We start from the raw sequence: 19,335 nt of genomic DNA, 5'->3' as shown, positions 1-19,335 counted from the left end.
TCCAAAGAGAACAGCTGGTTTCCCCCATGCCCGTTTAAAAAAAGTGAAAAACGTTATTTATTTCTAACATTAACTTCCATTATGCAATCTCCATCTAGAACCATTTACAATGGCAAGTTACAGTGATGTAGACACCAGTCCAGTAGGAACCAGCTAGATAAATTCATTTCTTATTGGCCATTGAAGATTTAATCTCGTATTAAGGAGAAGATTAAATGGATGTTAAGGTTATTAATTATTACAGTGTCCAATGTTTGAATGGAGGGCAACAAAGCAGAGGTCCTTGAAAATTATGGTAAACACATGGTTACCAAACCCACTCAAGTTCTAGACTACTACACAGAGAAGTTCTGCTGGCTCATGCTGGTGATCAAACCAAATGGATCCCATTAGCTCCAGTTTGTGTCTCTGAAGCAAAACTAAGTAGGCAGAGGGACAGAATGGGACTCCCAGGGAGCAACTCAAGAAACAGCCAAGAAAGGAGCAAGCTCTGGCAGATAGGTTGTGTTCTCTGTCATTTGAATTTACAGCAAGACAATCCCCAGGAGGAAAGTAAGTTTGGACCCTTGCCAGCATCTGTGAGTGCTGTGCTAGGAGCAGGATAGGAATGCCAGCTGCATACAGTCACTGCATATTTTTAATGTAAATTCACAGAAGCTGAGGTTTGCATAGGTAGCTCCAAATTTATGAATTCTTAAAGAATAGTGAGTGAAGGAATATGACAGTAATTTACTGGGCCTGATCATGATGATGGCATCAGAATATAAGTTATCATCATTGACTTCAAATAGGAGCACAAACACTATTTTCCAGTTAGCCATGAAACAACTTCGAAACTTGAATAGTTTCCTTTTTTTTTGTTAAAACAAAAGTATTTTTAAAAAGAGTTCCAAATTTTTAAGTAAAAGAGAAAAATAAAATCATCTAAGCATTTATATAATTTCAGTTGGATGTATAACATGACATATCGCAAATCTTGGTCTTTGCCCTGCTGTATTAATGCGGATTCACTCATGGAGCTACAAAATTAACAGAAAAAATCCAAATGCTAATTCACTACTTGTCTGGCCTATGACAGAAGGGAGGTCTGGAATACTTATGTGACATGAATGATTACAATATCCTGTATGAAGTCCTGCTCCATATTTTTTCCACAGAACACATTCTGAAGTTGAAAGGTAACCCTGGGTATGTAAACTTAATGTAGGCAGGTGTCTTAAATCCATTTTTCTCAAATCAACCAAATATTCACATCCTTTACCCTTCTGTTTATTTGTTTTCTTTTAGCACTTGACAGGAAAAAACACATCAAAGAATAAGAACACCTATTGAACTTCCCATACAATACCACAGTAATACTGGTCAGCATAACAATCACCATTCACCATCATCAACAACCATAGCCATGACACATCTGTGTCCCTCAAGACACCTAAAAGAATATATGAGCTTCATAGAGGACCCAGGCGAACAAACCTTGGCTCTGTCAGATCAAGGGAGAGCAGGGGAAAGTGAATTCAAAGAACCCTCCTGGAAAATAAACTATCAGAAGCACACTCATTTATAAACCAGAGATATCCAGCTCCACCATCTCCACTGAGCACAAAGGTCGTGGGATCATACAGGAAGGGGTATGCATCCTCGGTACTTAATTTCCAAATCATTTAAAGACTTCTGGATTAAAAGCAATACCTTAAACTACACCCAGAAGTTTATAGGCAGCCAGTGCAGACTGAAGAGCACTAGTCTATGTCTCTGTATGACACACTGCTGGTAAGTGGTCACCAACATTCTTCACTAGAATCAGCTCCTGAAAGTCCCATGTAGAGCACAGAAGTGCAGCCTAGTCAAAAGGTGATGAAAGGCATGAATAATTGTAGCAAGGTGCATATTAGAAAGAAACAGTCATACAGACAATGACAGAAAAAAAGAGTTCTTGGCCACAGCTCCTACTTGAGTAGCCAAGTATCTAACAAGACCCCTAAATTATGAACCAGTGTTACAAACAGCAGCCGTGCTCCCTTGATTGGGCAAACATATAATATGAGATTTTCCAGTGGAGTCTGAGCTAGCTTGCCATCCCGCAAGCCCCAACCATGTGCAGCTATTGGGTCATCCATTCCAGTGTACCAGCCATGTTAGCGATGCAGAGCTAGGTACCATTAGTACTGTACCACTGAACCCATGTCCTTATAACCCTCCTAGGGGCCTGATCTATACATTGTACAGCAGAGGTGAGAAAACAGTAGTAGCCTGTGGCATTCCACCATAAAAGAGTTCTTGGGATAGACAGCAGTTTAGGGAAATTCCTCCTCTGGGACTTCTCAAAGAAAGAGGCAGAGCCACTCCTGCGAGGGACAGCAGACATCTCACAATACACCATGATCTATAATATCAGAGGCAGACAACAGCATTAAATGAATCATCATTGAGACTTTATTCTCATTCATTGCAGAAATTGATACTCAACCAACACTAACAGCACATTTTCTGGGGCCACACCTGAGCCTAAAACCTGACTGACTAAAATTAAGGAAGTCTGAGAAGTCCATATTCCTTCACAGTTGTCCTGCCACAATTTTCTCATCAAGGTTTTCTGAAAAAGGAAGCCTGGTACAGATATTAGTATCAAGCAATCTTTTCTTGAGAGACTTCTATTATAGTTTCCATTAAGAATAGCTGGTACCCTGCCCACTGATGGGACATGAAGACAATCTTGACCAACAAAAGATGAAGTACTTCCCTTGTGGCCATCACAAACCTGACAGCACCGTAAGCCACCTTTACACCACCTGGATTCTGCTTGTGCTAGGGACTGGAACAGCCCTCGAGCATGAGTTAGTCTATGCAGACTGCTCTAACTTACGGTAGCCTTGGGAAGGCTTTCTTGGCAGTCTGGAACATCCGCAGTGCTAGGCCACTATGGCCACCTTGTGATGGGGAGTTCATCCCACACTGTAAAGGAAGAAGTTAAAAGCAGCCTGAGGAGGCTGCGCAGGGAGAGAGGCTGCACAGAGCAGTCAATCAGGGCCCAGAGGGCTTACCTAAAAGGGGCTGCAGCTCAGAGCAGGGTTAGTTGCTGCGGGAGCGCAAGGAGAGAGGACTGTGTTCCTAGGGGACTTCAGGAAGGCAGCACCTTGGACAGAGCAGTTTCTGGCAGGGACTGGGGGAGCAAGAGGGATCTCCTGGCTGGCTGCTGGAACATGCTGTCTGGAGACCCGGGGAAGAAAGTGCTTGGGCCATGGGGAAGTGGCCCAGACAATTGAAACAGCACTGGTGGAGACGTTAAGGAGAGGCAACAGGAGGCTGCTATTGACAGGGCCCCTAGGTTGGGACCCAGAGTAGTGTTTGGGTCCAGGTTCCCCCCATACACACACTTTCCACTGGGGAAGTGGCTGGACTATTTGGACTGAGATACTTTCTCCTCAGAAGGGGGAAAATACAGATGGTGACACGGCTGGGGGGCAGAGTCATGAAAAGGACGCTGCGGTTCCTGGGTTGAGACAGGGCTGTAGACAGAGAAGACAGTGGGAGAGGCACCACCAGGAGAGGGAGCGCTGGCTGAGAGAGCTAAACCCCCAGACGGCCAGCAGGAGGCACCACTCTGGTGAGTGAACTTTGTCACACACACCCTCCTCCTGTGCCTGGCACCCCCCTCAAACCATAGGCCATGAAGGGGGCAATGGACCAGTCATACACAGTTCCTGTGGTGGGAGAATTCTCCCTTGGGCTGTTGCAGCCCCCATATGCTGCCAGAATACTACACAGAGGCCAGGGCAGGGGTCAGAATATGAACTTTGGTCTATAATACCTAATGGAGCCTGGCTTACAGTGAGAAGCTGTGCCTTACTGCAAGTTGTACAAGATGGAAAGGAGGTTGTTTCAAAGAATGTTTTACAGCTACATGCCCTTGGAACAGCTCTCATGTCAGGAAAAAGCCAACTGTTCCAGATTAATTTGTTTATTTTTTGTGGCTACACAATAAACAGCTTAACCTTGTGGACAATAACTAGGTGTTTTCTTAAGATGCCAGTATTCTCCCTGAACTATTCCAATGGCAAAGAGTCTCCATTTTAGACTCATGGATTGCAATTAACCCAGTTATAAACTGAAACATGTTGCATCCCCTGAGAAAAAGTTCTAAACATATGTTTAGCCACTTGTGAGCTTTTGATCCTAATGCACAACATAGGACTAAATAGCGATATCAAGCAATCCTGATTTAAAGCAGAAGAGACACCATTACATTAGGGCAGGTTCCAATCTCTTCTATGAGGTTAGACCCTTAACTGGGCAGATGGCTTCACATCAGGAGATAGGTATAGAATACTACAATTGCTGCCACTATCCCATGACAGCATGGAAACAGAGTAAGAGAAAAGTTTATTTAATTAAAGATAATCTGTTAGATTGGCTGGAGAAGAGATTATATAGCGGGGTGGGGGGGGTGAGCTAGCTAAAGAATAACACATGGTATGCTTTTAAAATGTACAACATGTGAAGCTCGTCTCTAAGTCTGGCGCTAAGGAGCCTGTGGTCTGGCAACAGTAAGGATTTCTGCTTTTTATTTCTTAAATCATCACAAGCATTAGAACTGAAAACCCCACGTAATATTCTGAAGGAAAGGACATAAAATCTGAGTGTACATACCGTATACCAAAGTAGTCATTGTTCCCATCAGATTTTATGCTCCAACTCAATTTCCACATAATTAAAACAACATTGGATCTTAAAAGAAAAAAAAGAAGAAGAAGAAGAATGGTGCCTTGCCAAAGCCTGCAATAAGAGCCACTGGCACCAAAACAGTCAAAGTGCAGAGCTTAATTCCCTACTTAATAAGACAATTAAAGAATATTTGGATACGGCACTCTGCAAGTACCAACATGGAGTGCTGGTATCTCCAAAGGCACGCTGATCTGACAGCTTTATCACAAAGCATCTGTCACGAGCAGATGCCAGCAACACCTGAGAAAAGTGAAAACTAAAATAGGTTAATGTAGCTTTGATACACCCAGAGATCTGCATTGTCCAGAGTGTCTAGTTCTGAAGGTTTAAAGGGACAGTTTAATTGCAGTGTATCTTTACACAGATATATATATATATATGTACACTAAAGAGACCTTTGCTCTTATTTAAAAAATCCTCCATTAATAACCCAACCTAAACCATAATATTACCATTGTATGCTGAAGTGTTTTGAAACATTATTATAACAGTTTTATGAGGATACTGATATGAGTTCTATTTTTAACTATGAGAACATATTATGATTGATGTTTTGAAAGCCACAGGTGAAATGAACTGTAAGTGCAAAGTACTTCTCATCTGGAGACCCCAGAGCATAGCTATCTCTAAGTTTCAAATGAAATAATTCTCAAACATTTCCCCCTACCAGGCTTCATGCTATTTCAGAACTGAACCAAGTGGAGAGAAAAAGATAAGATAACCACAGTGATATGAGAACTAATTAGTCATTTCATTACCTGGCTCGAAGACAGGGCACTCTGCAGTTTTGTGACCTAAAAATGCCACTGGTGACCTTAAAACTCATGCTCAAGGGTGCTTAGAAACGTGTAACCTCCAGGGAAAGAGGGAGGAACATATGATGCCTAAATTCCATTAGCTCATATTAGCTGGTGAAATAGTAGAGACGGAAAGGTGTGACATTTTAAAGCAACCAGCCTATAAAACAGCACCTGCAGCACTGCACTTTGTTTGAACCTCGGCACCGCTGGTTCAGCAGTCCAGCCTACACAGTAAGTTACACAACTGTTCTTAGGTATGGGTGATTTAGTACACCCAGAAGGTATGCTGTTTGGCTAATAGGAAACACAGCCTGCATCTTAGCATCTAACATATAACAAGAGAAGAAATAGCCCTGTATTCATTACAGGGTTACTAAACTGCAGTCATCTCTAGGGTGGCAGCCAATCACACACAACACCACACTCGGTAGGAGAGGGGAACTAATGATTAAGACAGCCGGGATAAACTCCTGCTTTCACAAAAAGCATCTTGGACATTTCATATTCACACAAGACTGTGATTCTTAGGGTCTCGTTCAAAAGATCCACACATAGTGAGCCACACAGAACTGAAGTTTAGCCCGCCTTCAATGGATGGAGGACAGGCCTGTGTGACGCTGGCAGGTCCATTCAGTCTGGAAGGCTGTACATATGAGAACAAGGAAAAGAGGAAGCGAAATGGGCTTTGGTCATTAGATCCATTTTATCCTGCCCCCTGGCAGTTCTCCCTCCCTTAAAGTGATTTTTGGAGCATGAGATCATCAGACTGTGCATACTACGCAGATTTCATATACTCTACATATTTACATCCTAAGCACACAAGTCTGAGAGAGACCAGAGGAAAGGGATGACTGTTGGAAAAACCATCCAATCTTCTGTGATTCTTCATGTATCATTTGAAAAGAGGGAGGTACAGATAACTAATCTTGAGTGGCATGGTCCTATTTTATTATTACTGCCCAAGTCTCTCCTGACTGCTAATGTTCCTTCCTTTCATTACAATCCTCCTTCTACAAGCTGCCAAATCCTCCAGGAATCAGCCTCCACCGCCATCCCCCTACCACCAGATAATATCCACTAGTCCCAAAGTGGGAATTCTGGTCCCACTATCGGAGGCACTGAATTTAGCAGAATGATGTCATCACATATTCCAAAACAGCGTCACAGCTCTAGGAGTAAATGTACAAGTGTCAAGAATTTTGCTTTGACTAGAAGACACAATCAGAATATATTCTAAGGAACAAAGTGGTGCCTTAAGGAGTCCTTGAGACAGTGGAACCAAGATGTAACGAAGGTTCTCTCCACTCTCTTTTCTTAAAAAACCTTGCACACACAAGGAAATGAAAGACTAATACATTTATTATGGCCATAGGTTGGAGGCCGGGGGGCATTGCCCCCACAAACTTCAAGCCTCAGGCAGGTGCAGAATTTGCACCCCCCATGTGGCCTCCTTGGCCTGACGGGAGCAGCCCCCCCAAATATAAAAGTCAAACTATGCTTATGATTATGGCCCTGATTCAGCTAAGTACTTCACGTTGTCAACTTTATGCAATATTAATGCTCAAAATACAGAAATATTCAGGAATAGAGCTGTGAGGAGAACAGAAGTTCTGTTTCATGAAGGATTTTGGAATTTGGTTATATTCCAAAACAGAGCAGAAAACAAAAATTTTTAAATTTCCCATGTAAGGGGGGAGAAATGCATTAAAACATTTCATTTTGACTTTCACTTTTTAATTTGGTATTAAAATGCAAAGGTAAAACCTTTCAAAATGAAAAAGTCACTTCAGAACAATATATCTAAAAATTTCATTCAGTTCCATTTTTTAAACTCCTCGGGGCTTTTTCCACCAGTTTTCTTCCAAAATCAAATTCTGTCAATCTCAGCCTGATTTCTTGAAGCATTTTGATTTTGATGGAAGTGGAACTGCATATTTCAACATAATATGGTTCTGCCAAAATTTCTCCAACCAGCACTAGTCAGGAAATACCAAAGCTGTGATTCCCAAACAAGATGATTAGCTTGACCACTGTGCACATGGAAAAATTCACCCCTCTACAAAGGGCACTTTACAAGGCCCACGTACCACTTATCTCCTATTTTGAGTGGAGTACCAGGATGAATTTTTCCCATATATTAAAAAGAGACACATAACTGCATAAACAGTCCTTCAAACTACTCCACATCAGGTGAAATCCTGCTGTCCTGTCAATACTCCTATGGATTTGCCTGGGAACAATGGAAGAGAGCCAGATTCTACTCAGGGTCTAGTCACATGACTAAAAGCTCCAGGATCCACAGACAAATATGCAGTATGGTTGAATACTGCTCAGAAAAGCTTACTTTTGAATTTGTTAATTCAATGGGATTCATACTACCTGGGCAATGAAGCTCAGACATTTGCTCTAAACCTTGACACCTGGGCCACAAACTTCAGAACCTAAACATATTGTCACTACCTGTACGCACACAATGTATCAAACAGAATTACCTCATGTCTGTTTATTTGAAAAAAATTGACTGATGGGCTTTCAGTCTGTCATCAGATCAGAGTGACCTCAATTTTTTGAGAAATAAAGTCAAAATATATTCTTATCTTCAGAGAGTCAAGATATATTTGTGTGTCAGACTTCTTCTCCCTTGTCCTTAGCCTTTGAGAACCATTCTAAAAATGATATCAAAGACTGAAAACCCTGTGATCACATTCACATTCACCTTTGACCCAGAACGCCTATAGCTCTCACCAATTCTTCAGATTGTTCTGAATGTACGGTTAGAGACTGCAGTCCCCCAGAACAGCTCTCAGTGCAGATTTAGGAATGAAATAAAGGCTACTTTGCATAGTAAAACCCATTGTGCAGACCTTTTTTTTTTTAATAAAAAAAGGCCAACTGACTTGGTTTTTGCAGTTTTCTACTACTTCATAGACTTTAAAGCCTCATTTCCTCACCAATACCTTTCTCTGCCCCCGCCTCCCCCCATATACACAAATATTTGATTATTCTGTTTGAAATGTCTCTGTAGCATCTAAAGGAAAAAGATGCCCAAAGCAAATGCTGATTGATTCTTTCTTAGCCCTCAAGATGTGCTTACACAGCAAATGCACACAAATCTCACATTTCACATTTTAAAATATGTACTTTTAAAAAACTTAGACATAATGAATGTGCTTAAATATTAGAACTTGCAATTATTAAGTAAATCACAGTACCTGTAAAACTTCCATTTGCATAACATTAATTCATGATGGCATGTAAAACAAATTCATCACACTCGTTATATTGTAGTCTGATTTATGTCGGAATTGGAAAAAATAAAAATCACAAGCACAGAATTATGTTGACAAGATGTACATGCTCTTTGAGGCCTGAGATTTTTTTTAAAGCATCAAAACAACTAAATTATGGGAAAGAGGGGTGGGAGAAAGCATCTTTAAAAATGAGTAACACACTGGCTTCACACATACACACTCTCCTGTTATTAATGTCAAGCATGATAAAGATACTAGAAAATCATTACCATTCATAGCCACTAACAGCCATTAAATTTCAATCAATTCAACTTAACACAAGTGTACTTCAGTGGCCCTTACAGTTCCTTATAGATGTGGCTCAAAAAGTCCTGTCTGACTTATTGCATTGTCCACCACACAAAGAGGCATTGCTAAGGATCGCTCTGAAAAGGACCTATCTTGGTCTTTGGAACTGATGCTCTTTTAACACCACAGTAATCATCAAATCTTTCTTTTAAGAAGGGCTGATAAAAAGGGGCTCTAATAGGACCCTACAGATCAATATAAAAGGGGGGGTGGGGGGAAATATAATGTAATTTTAGCTAAAGATGCTTCTTTTCATGAAGCTGAAAAAAAGTGACTGGCTATTTAAAGGGTTTTTCAGTTAATAGTAATAACTGCATCACACTACTTAAAATTAAATATCTAATAAAGTTGGAATTGATAGACAACTTTCAGGTCACCCACTCGCAATATAATTTAACATCCTTGCTCTATACGCTTGGGGTAAAAAATAAAGTTGTATTTAACTTTCAGTAAATGAGCATTCAAAACTGTGATGGTGATAATTATAAAATACAATGTTACAGCATCACACTGGGAACTCTCCCCCCTCCTCCCCAAAAAAGCAACAACAACTATTTGTTCAGATGAGCTGTTCATAGCATTTTTAAAATGGAAATTGTCCTGCCAACATTAAAGGAATTGGAGTAATGGGTAATATACTTCAGCTTCCAACTGAACAGAGCTCTGAATTCATACAGGTTTTAGCTAGTTATACAACAGTAAGGTAAAGGCATGTTACTCTGCACAGGCTTTGCTGGGTTCACATTGTTTATTTGCATGTAGTGCAGTCTTGGAGCCTTAAAATTCCACCTTTCATGGAGGAAAGGAGTGTTTTTACTTTTTCTAAGTAGGAACCCAGTGTTACTCAATGGAATTTCACCCTGCAGGGTAGAAAATCCTTTGAATAGACGAGGTGGAAGTATAAACCACAGGAGTGTATTCCTATAATGAATACAAACATTGAAGTGTATGAAACACGTGCAACCACAGATATCTCAAAATACAATTATGGTATACCTAGGGACATTTGCCCTACACCAGCGGTTAACCCATCCCTTACACATAGTACTGCTGTAATGGTCCAAAGCATGACAACTTACAGGAATATTACTGAAATGTTTTGGATCATTCTGCAGAACATTATAATTTTCCTCCCTTTAGGTTTTGCACTTTAGTATTTCATTCAGACTAAAAAGTAACAGTGAAACGCTCAATGGATAGCAAAGAAATATCTTTAACATATGTGCACCTCCATTTTCATTTATTTTCCTACACTTACAAGCTGCAGAAACAAAATGAATGTTAAAAAGTGCATTGCTAAATTTCCTCCCCCACACCCAATGACAGGATCGAAAAGAGCCATAGTTCAACAGATTCCATAAAGGTAAATTGCTGCATGGAAAATGTCAGCAAAACTTAATCATACTGGAAGCCACATTTAATTAGAGCTTTTTCATTGCAGCTGGGAGAGAAGAAGAGCTTTAACTATGTCACCTGAGATGGTCTAGATACTGAAACTATTCGTAAGTTAACAAAAACATTTGCATCACAAAGTGCTCTAGGGCAGCACAGTAGTAAAGCAGATGTGTAATGAACAAAGATCATGGCACCAAAACAATCAGGGTTGTAAATAACTACTAGTAATCTGCAATCATTTAAATTTTGGTTTAATTACCAGATAGCAAACAGGTTTCATTCTAGCAAAGGTAAATACTTTCCAGAATACACACTTTATCATATTTAACTCTATAAGCAACACAGTCAAGAATCTTTAACTCAGAAAAGTAATAACAACAACAAAGGAGAGAGAGAGAGAAGTGATTGGAATTGTACTTAGTACTAGGTCACACATATTAAATAAACTTTTGCCTGGAACAGAATTACTAATGCAGCCATTTCAACTGTATCTACTGTAAGTACTACAGTTACACAATCACACACATGGGAGGCAAGGGGATACAGGCTAAAGAAAAAAATTCAATCTAGCGCTAATGAATAAAAAGTTCCTTTTATTTCACTGTTGTTTTTGGTTCATTAAATTTTCCACAGATTTGCAGAGAAGAAAACGTGATCAATAAACCTTGACAAAAGTGAACGTGTGAAAAAGGCAAGAGAAAGGCACAGGAAGATAAAAGTGATATCCCGATCACAGATTTCAGAGGCAGATGACCAGAGCTTTGGGCTGCTGAATAATCTGAATAGACCATCATTTCTTTACAGCCTTTCACTTTCTTTTCCCTGACTGTTGGAACTCTTCATTCAATACAATAGTAAATGCACTAAAACTTTTTTTCTTATGCTAATGGCCGAAATCGGGTACTCACAGTTAAAACACACTTCCCACCAACTTGTTTTCTTTAAAAAAAAAAAAAAAAAAACCATTAACCTATTCAAGTTAAACCAAAATGTCAAAGACAGCTTAAAGCTTACTCTTGCAATTTCACAAAATTAAATTTTTTCTCTCCTGCAGATACAAAAAGAAAAGTCTTGAGTCAGGATAAAGCTGCTAAACTTCTTTCGAATGAGAATAACCGCTTAGAAGGTAGAAGAAATTAAATAACAATAATAAATTCTGGAACCTAAAATTCTAATTTCATTCTTTCTGGATATTTATAATCTACTTAAAGGTGACAGTCTCAAAAAGATTTGAGACATGAAAAAATTTATCAACAGGACAAGGCTCACACTGATTACCATCAAGCTTTGAACAAGACACTAAGGCCCCTATTTTCAAAAATGCCCTGATTTTGGGTATCCAGTTTGAGAACATCTAGGGCCCAATTTTCAGTGGGGCTGAGCAACCATAAATCTTACTGAAGTTCTTGCTGCGTAGAACTTCTGAAAATCAGGTCCTAGATGTCTCAAACTGCACACCCAAAACTAGTGGACACATATACTAGTGGACAGCCTAAATAATTTCTTCGTCCCTCATCAAGCTTAGTATGGAAGATATAATTTCTTATTGTACATATCTCAGATATATGATTTCTCAATGGATTTCAGAAAGGAACATATTAACTGTTCCTGATCAGCTGTTTACATGATCTAATGCTATGTCTCTCATTTGATATTACACGCACACTTTTACGTATGTATGTGAGTATTGCCTGCTTCCCAACACAATGTCTTCTTGTACTGGAAATCATTCACGCTGGTTTTATTTTGTTGTATTATCCCTCATAATTACTGAATATTTATTTTTAGGTGGCACTGGGAATGTAGCAGAAGTAGCTGTAAGATATTGAATACCGGTCAATGTTTGCTACAATTCTTTAGAATACTTACACAAGTTATAAAGCAGTTGTGCAGTTTTCAACCAATGCTTTGGAATCTTCTCCATCAGTAGAAATGCAGACTATTGTATGAGCTAACTAAACTGGGAGTGAAAAGTGCAAATATCAAATTTCTGTGAAGCCCTGAAAGCTATGGTTTGGAGTGGCAACTAATTAGTTTGATGCTATAGTCACATCTAATGTTCCAAAGTAGCCTCTTTTAAAAACTCACTGACTCAGAATCCTCAACCAGATTATTAAGTGGACTCTTTGTGGTGAAGCAATGGATAGGTGTTTGCTGCACAAATACATATAGATTTTGATGACTGTTTACTGAATCCACTATCTTCACTAATCTGCACTTGGAAACTTGTGAACAGAGCACTTCTCAGAGTACAAAAAGCACAGCGTATGTGTGTATCTTTCAGATTGCAGTACAAACAACTGGCTTACAGTAGGCCAAAAATAGGGAGAGGCAGTCAACTGGGTTTCTACTTTAAAGTTAAGAACTGAGATCATCCTGGTGTTGTTATTTTGATGTGCTACCTTGTCCCAAAACAATAAATCAAGTGTTTGAAAGCTGCTTTAAAAACACCAAGTAAAATATCAGGACCAGGAAGAAAAATTGTCATCTTTAAATCACTGATAGTCTCCCAGACGTAATTCCAAAACCATCATACAGTAAGTAGTCCTTTCTGTATGGTGACATTAGCAAGACACTGTAAGGAAAAGACCTGGTTCAGGTTTTAAGGTAACCAGAATAAGGAAAACAGCAAAACAATACATGTCTTTTACTATGAACGTTTCAATTGCTTTTCAAATCTCATCCAAAAATGTGGTCATTTATATAATTTCATGATGAAAGAAACAACACTACCCGTTTTTTTTAAATTAAAGGTGGCATGAAAATCTACGTTATGTACTAGAGAGGTAGGATAAGTTCTGTTTTCATTTATACACATATAATCTGAAGTAACTGCAACTCCAGTTTATCAGAGAAAATTTGGACTCGATTCTCTATTTTTTTTAAATTAATGAGCTAATACAAATACAAACAATATTTGTCCATCTGTATACATTCCCTTTGACACACTGAAAAAAAGACATTGAAAGGAAGTTGGAAACAGTCCTCAAGATCTGTTGGGTTTTTTGAAGAACAGCCGTTGCATTTCTGGGCACTTCAAAGTCACATACTTAAGACAATAACAACATTCAAGATCAAGTGAATCTTACCTCACCTTTCTTTAAAGATTAGCTCTTTTACAAACATACAAGACAAAGTTGGATAGACAGGGATCCATAGAAATATAGTTCAATTTTATTTGATCTGATTGTGCACTTTTTGGTATTCTGGCTAGGTCATCTGATCAAAGTATGACAAGTTTCAAAAACCTAACTGCACTAAAGAAATCTGTTGAGTTTAATTCATGTTTTAAAAATGTATCAGATTTTTAATTACATGCAATATGCTACTTTTTAGTAAAATTAAAGTTTGACAGGTGTCAAAATTTCCTGGAATTCCACCCCAAATGCAAATTACCATATCCACACTTGAGAAAAGTTGAATCAAACCAATTCAACAAGTGTACAGGCTATATACAATAATTACCATGCATTTCAAACAATCAAGTAGTGTAAATGATAATTTATCAGGATTTCCTTTCCCAGGTAAATGTAAAATGTAGGCAGAATTCTCTGGTTTTCCCCTAGCAAAGTTATACAAATTAGTTTTAGTAACCTAAAAAAAATCTTTTTAAAAAAATGTAAGGTAGCTAGAACAAACAGATCAAATTGGTAAGTCTTATAACAAATCAGTCTATTCCACATCTGTATATTTTGGATTTCATGGTTTATTTACTTTACTTTCTTGGCACTAGCTCCACAGTGCATGCCAATACAATATTTGTTTAAATGCTATTTTATGCAGCATGCTTGTGAAACGTTTACTTTCAAATTCTTGTACATCCCAAGAGCCTCAATTGCAAAAAAAAAAAGTTTTACAACTGCTCCTTTTGTCTATAGCTGTTAAGCTCTAACAAGATATAAACTTCATCATAACCCAATAAAAATGTTTGTTTCAATATGTGTAAAGGAGGGTGTATGCTTAATTGTATCAAAAATACAGAAATCTAAACAGATTAGACATGCGTGCGCGCGCACACACACACACAGATGTGGTAGTAACTCCATAGTTAAGACTGTGTTCAGTTATATATCACTGATTATATATACACATACACACACCCATATACATATACACACATGTGCGCACACACACACACACACACACACACAACAAAATATACACATATAATAGCCTTTAAAAATGTACTTGCTCACTAGCCCAGGGCTAGTTTTTTTTGTTTTGTTTTTTTGCATGGATCATTACTATTTTATTTTTTCCCCATCAACAATGTGATAAAAGATGGTTTAGTATATTGGGGGGGGGGGCTGTACTAGTACATTTTCAAATTTTGCAATGTTACAATGTGTGTATACATACATGAACATATACACATGATAGATAAAATAGAGCTTTGCCCTCTGTAAAAGAGTTGTGGGATAGATACTTAATCTTGGCCCACAAAACTTTCTGAATAATCCCTCTTTCCAAGTTTGTGATCAAGTAGTATGTGAACAATTGGAAAATCCTTTAACTGGGCTGGCACTCTGTTCCTAGCTGGACACACACCTCATGGTGAGAGTGAAAGTTACAGAGTCTATTGTAGGCAAACTCTGAACAGTATCTTATTTTATTTATTGAAAAATCATCCTAATCTCCTGGGTTGGAAAAATCAGGTTTCCTAGGAAATGATAGCAATTGAGGCAGAAAAGGCATCTAGATGAGCCGATCACCCCGATTGTTTTAAAGCCACTGAGTCCAGGGGAAAACTCTCAGCTCTCTAAATCCTTAATAGGATTGGCGCCCAGCTCTCCCCAAGCCGCTCCTCATCACACAGGGATCAAGTTGCAGCAGTGGATTTTTGAAATTCCTCAGCAAATATACTTGCTGAAAGATTGCTCCTCCCGGGGGGGGGGGGGAGAGACGGGGGGGGGCAACTTAAAATACAGTAGTAAACCCACTGATCACTTTGGGGAGCAAAGCTACCTTCAACAGGAAAACAGGCAGGTCTCGGCACAGCCTGGGTGCAGCACTGGGCAGAACTTGCAGGGAAGTGACTGTCACTCAAGCACCGGTCCTCACTCCATCCAGTAGAAATCACTGTGCCAGTATTACTACTGTACCCTTCCAGCAGCACTGCACCCCCAAAATAGGGGTGCGGGCACCGCACAGTAAGATGCATGCAACAATCCCATCCACGGACGGAGGACAGGCAAGCAGCGGGCTGCACCCCCAGCTCCCCTCAGGCTCCATCTAAGCAGCTTTGCAGGAGCGAGGTGGGGGGAAAGGAAGGAGACTCTCGCAGCAAAGGTCTCCCCCGAGCAATCTACACCTCGGCGGGCTGGAGATGAGGGGTCGGGAAACACCCGGAACTGCCGGGATCTCCCGCGGAATCAGGCGACCCCGGGGTTCCAGGCTGGCCAAGGCAGGGGTGTAATTATCACCGCGCAACACGACCACGACTCTGGTCAGTTTCAGGCTCCGCTCCGGCTGCGATCGGGATCCCGCACCCTCGTGCTCAGTCCTCCCCAGCTCGGCGATGGAAACAAGCAGGAAAGTGAGCCAAACACAACAGCAGAAAAACCCGCCGCCCAAAGTTGCTGAGATAAAGCGTCTCCCCCCGCCAGGAACCAGCGCAGGAGAGCCCGTGCCACTTACCTGCTGGCAAAGTGCAGCGCCTAACACTGGCAGCAGGGGACTCTCCCTCTGTGCTAGGGAAGCATGATCCGGCGCAGTTGAGGGAAATTTCGTCCCTACTTCCCAGCCCCCTCCTCAATCTCCCTCTCCAAACACAGGCACCCCAAAGAGAAAGGGATAATCATCAAAAATAAACTTTACCCAAAGAGAGAACCCGGGAAGTTTTCACTGTGCCAGCAGCTGCTCCGGAGCAGGGCTGCTCATTGAGCCCCCCATCATAAACTTGGGGGGGCGTGGGAGGGACTTTCCAGACGTCCTTCCCTTTGGTGCCTTTTTTAAAAGCTGCTGCTGCGGCCGCCGCCTCCACAAATCCCGGCTGCAGCTTGGCTCTTTTCCCTTCTTCCTCCGAGAAGTCTCATTGATGATAGTTTGGAGGGGAGAGAGTTTAAAAAAGTGTTGGGAGCCTCTGCTGCTGCTGCTGCTGGCGTGTTTCTGCACTTCTGCCATCCATCATCCCAGCGTAGGACACCGACACACACAAACACGCTGCAGTTTAGGAGGACTGGAGGGGGGGGGGGGGAGGAGAGAGGAGCTTTTGTCTTTCAAGCACCGACCCAAGAAGAAAGTTTAAAAAAATAAGGGGGAGGGGAATAAACTTTTCTCTCCCACTCTTTTAAATTGGGGTTTGTTAACTCAAGTCAGATGATCTCCACAGTCAAAATCCAGTGCCGGATCTGTTTTCACTCTAATCCTCCCCCCCCCCCTTCTCCCCCAGTGAATTGCACCATTTGCTGCTCCAGATGGGCTGGGCCTTTCTCACGTACTGGAGTAGAGAAACACAACGGAGGAGGAAAAGTAGCTAGGATTCCCTGCAAGAAACCTGTCAGATTCCCTAGCACTGGGCAGGTTGATTTCCTCCTCACTGGCCCATCGGTGGGGTTTGTGAATAGGTAGGAATGAGTCCATGCATACCTGATTTCAGTAGCTCCATGTCCATTCTGGGCGATCAGTTAGCAGAGCTGGCACATTGTATCCAGTTTGAATTCTCTCACACACTCACTCACTAGTAGTTTTTTCAACCAGATGGAAATAATCTGAAACAAAACAAACAAAACACCCCTAATTTCTTTGGCAAAGAAGGTTTGTGTTTGTGTGAAGTCACTTCTAAGCATCTTGGATTCATTGGCTAGTGGCAGGCTGCAGTTAGACTGATGGCTAAGTGGGCTCTGGCTTTCCAATAACTTTTATTTTTAACTTGGAGTATTTGGAACTCAGTTAACAAGCTAAACCTAAAGTTTGCATTACTTCTGAGACTCCTAACTGGGCTGTAAAAACAACCCACTGGTATCTTCTGTGGGAATAGAGGTGGAATACAGCTGGCTTTAAGTCTATGGTACATGGAAAAATACTGCAGCTACATGAATAAAATGTTATCTCAGAAATGCTCCAAACTCTTGAAGGCTATGTGGCTCCCCCCCCCCTTATGCAGCTCATTACTTTTGTTTCAAATACAATAGCAGGCAGACACAATATTAAAGCTCATCTAGATGGGATGGCCACATGCCCTAAGGGCCTGATCCATAGCCCATTAAAGTCAGTAGAAAGATGCTAACTGACTCTACTGGGTTTGGGATCAGGCCCTAAAATGCTGTATTTTTTAAAAGAACAATGATGCATCCAATTCTTGTAACAGATGTTTTTAATGGACAATATTTTACAATCAATAACCACACAAGTTAGGGAAGTGGTGGAATAGAAGAGTTTCAAGTCCACACAGCAAAACAGTCAATGGATTCTCTGCTGTTCTGTTTTCATACTGTGTAGGGGTCTGATCCAACTGCTACTTTGATGTCCAAGAAAAAACACTCACCAACTTCAGTGGAAGTTGGATCAAGCCCTAAGAGGCATAGTCTCAGCAGGTGTAAATTGTCAATGTACAATTGGCCCCTAATTGTCTGCAAACATATGTAGATTTTAGAACGATCTTTAGTAGGACAAGCATTCATTACAGATTTTCCCTAAATCTTATTAACTAACCTTCCCTTTAAGCATGTTATTTCTTTTAATCCCCATATGTGTTATAAGTGAGACTTTAAAGGGTTTGGGGGGCACACACAAAATAGCTTTAATGTATATTGATCTGTTTCATACATATTAATATCAGTGAGAAATATAATTCAGTTTTAATTTACGATATCACCAATCTGGGCTGCCTATGGCAATAAGCTTTGTCTTTGTTTTGATTTCTTTGGCTATGGGGTTTATTAGAAGTTTGTAAAACCCCCACAGCCAGATGCAGTGTGTGGCACCACACAGAATCTGGTCACAGAGTCAGTGTCTGACCCTGAAAGAATTATATCCAGTGCTATAAAGGGTCCTGCTCCATTACCTCCTTTGCTACTAGTATAAGGACATGACCAGAGTAAAGGGGGCATGTCTGGCATGGAACTATGCTACACCAATCCTCAAATGCAGTTTCAGTCCCCTGGGCTGCTCTAATTTATGCCAATGGATTAGTTTTGCACACAGCATCTCCAGGTGTGGAAGAGAGCAAGATTGAGCTTTATGCCAGCTTGGCAAATCCTTCTCCCTCCTGACTTGTGTTGCATGCAGTCCAGCTAGACTGCCAGATCTGCTTCCACCTCTAAAAATCAGGGTACTTATCTGGGTGCCTGAATTTAAGCACTCAAGTTTGAAAGTTTTGGCCTTAACCTTTGGATGGCAGTAAAAGACAACTGTTCAAGGGCATTCCTTGTGCCACTTATTTCATTCAGATGATCTTGAGAAGGACTGCACAGCCAAAGGACCACTCTCTTAGCGGCCTAGTAGGACATTCTTACAGCAGTCTTTTGTCCATGGTTAGTATTATGTGTGGCTCCTAAGCACCATCTTCCAGTTTTGTCTTCATGGGACACCTTGGAATACTGATGACCTGAGAAAGATGAAGTGGAGGGAAGTGTTGGGGAGACAGGTAGAGTGCCAGTCGTGAAAATCTCAGGCTGAGTCAACTCATTTGTGCCCAAGTATTTTAAATCTTATGCCATGCCAATGCAGGAAGAAAGAAAGAGGTCCTTCTCTTCCACCATCACATTCATGAAGTCGAAGTTAGCAGACCAATTCTGGGCAATAGACAGTTTGGCCAACCCTCAACTCTGCCTCCAACTGGAGATATCATTTTACGCTGTCAGAAGTTTTAATTG

The 19,335-nt window shown here is 40.7% G+C and overlaps 1 protein-coding gene across 1 annotated transcript in view; it reads right to left on the bottom strand.

Moving 5' to 3' along the window:
- GLI2 (GLI family zinc finger 2) overlaps positions 1-16,584 on the bottom strand; it is a 243,787-nt gene extending 227,203 nt beyond the window's left edge. The window contains exon 1 of the mRNA XM_074967079.1: positions 16,337-16,584. The gene's annotated coding sequence lies outside the window, so the exon portion shown is untranslated. The remainder of the gene's footprint in view (positions 1-16,336) is intronic.
- Between the last annotated feature and the right edge of the window lie 2,751 nt (positions 16,585-19,335).

This window comes from Natator depressus, chromosome 11 (assembly GCF_965152275.1).
Source record: "Natator depressus isolate rNatDep1 chromosome 11, rNatDep2.hap1, whole genome shotgun sequence".
NCBI classification, from domain to species: domain Eukaryota; kingdom Metazoa; phylum Chordata; order Testudines; family Cheloniidae; genus Natator; species Natator depressus.
This window is presented reverse-complemented; position numbering and strand designations above follow the sequence as displayed.